At 33.4% G+C, this 1718-nt stretch overlaps 1 non-coding gene across 1 annotated transcript; it reads right to left on the reverse strand.

The window, feature by feature from the left end:
• Positions 1-366: 366 nt before the first annotated feature.
• Positions 367-473, reverse strand: LOC112627177. Its single transcript, XR_003120044.1, has one exon. It is a non-coding gene; the product is annotated as a U6 spliceosomal RNA (small nuclear RNA).
• Positions 474-1718: the final 1245 nt, after the last annotated feature.

Genomic DNA, 1718 nt, shown 5'->3' on the forward strand with positions numbered 1-1718 from the left:
GTGCCCTCCTTTGTCTTTTTTGATCTTTGTTGGTTTAAAGTCTGTTTTGTCAGAAACTAGGATTGCAACCCCTGCTTTTTCTGTTTTCCATTTGCTTGGTAAGTTGTACTCCATCCCTTAATTTTGAGCCTACGTGTGTCTTTGACCCATTAGATGGGTCTCTTGAAGAGAGCATACCAATGGGTCTTGGCTCTTTATCCAGCTTGCCAATCTGTGTCTTTTAATTGGGGGCATTTAACCCATTTACATTTAAGGTTAATATTATTACACGTGAATTTGATCCTCTCATGATGATGTTAGCTGGTTATTTTGCAGACTTGTTTATGTGGTTGCTTCAGAGTGTCACTTTGTACTTCATTGTGTTTTAAAAATATTGTATGCTTCACAAACTTGCATGTCATCATTGCAGAGGTGCCATGCTAATCTTCTCCATATCATTCTAATTTTAGCATATGTGCTGTCAAAGTAAGCACTGCAAATATCTTAATAATATGAGATCATATAATACCTACTATACTGTTTTCTTTTTACATGTATAAACATCTTCCAAATTAGTATTTATACTCATGTCATTTTTAAGACAGTTACTATTGCACAGTATAGATATAATTTATATAAGTAATTCCCAGGTATGTATTCCAACTTTTAATTTTTCCAGCAATGCTATGACACATGTAATTTGTTATTCCAATTCTACAGTTATAGAATTCTATACTGAAATTGAGTTTACAGTAAGATTCTATATTAGTAGCATAAGGTAAAGTAAAATGATTCTATATTAGTAGCTTAAGGTAAAGTATTTTCAAATCTGGGAAACAATAATGGTAAACTTACATGAGGGAAAAATCTGTTTTTTTTTCTTTTTACTATATTTAACATCAGTAACAACAGTAACTCTCAGACTAAAAAAAAAACCACATTGTAATTAACTTAAAGAAAATAACATGTAAAAAAGGAATCAGATGAATGCTTTCCTCACTATTTAATGGTGCTCGTTTTACTTGATAAGTTGTTAACATTTTCAGCAACTATCAGATAGTGGATATGAAATGCAGAGCTGAAAGCTCTGGTCAGGATTTGGGGTTCACAGATTCTTGTTCTTTTTCCTCAGACTGCTAAGGCTGAAATTGCTTGTCACCCTTCAGTTTGACAATAAATTGAAGTCAGTCTTGATTTCATGTTTCTCTATTGAGTTAATAAGTATACTACATTTAAAAAACAGGATGGAATCTTTCCAATAGTTAAGTTTTTCTAAGTGATTAGGAGTACTGCATGTTGCTAAATGGTCTCTCAACTTAATCCATAATAACTTCAGAGGTGTCTGCTCAAACTAAACTCAGATGACTTAAACCCCAGGGCTCTCATTAGAGAAAGTCCTCCATATTTTATTACATAGCACCATGGTTTTCCAACTACAGTCCTATGAAAGGGCTTACAGGCATGGGTGATTCTAGAAAAATCAGTTTTCTGACCTTCAAGATAGTCCTTCCTAAAACAGATCTGCCTGAGAATGAGCTTTCTTTTAGATACTGCCCCACACAAAATATTTCCCTTAAAGGGTAACGTAAAACTGTTTGGTATTTTTGCTGGTTAGGTGATTTCCAAATACATACTTAGATAAAATGGAAGGAGGCCTGATATGGTTTCTAACTTATAAGTTGTTAGAAATAATTTCTGATGAGAGTTCACCATGTCATAAATAAATAGATCCTCATTGG

This window comes from Theropithecus gelada, chromosome 6 (genome assembly GCF_003255815.1).
Source record: "Theropithecus gelada isolate Dixy chromosome 6, Tgel_1.0, whole genome shotgun sequence".
In the NCBI taxonomy this organism is placed as follows: Eukaryota; Metazoa; Chordata; class Mammalia; order Primates; family Cercopithecidae; genus Theropithecus; species Theropithecus gelada.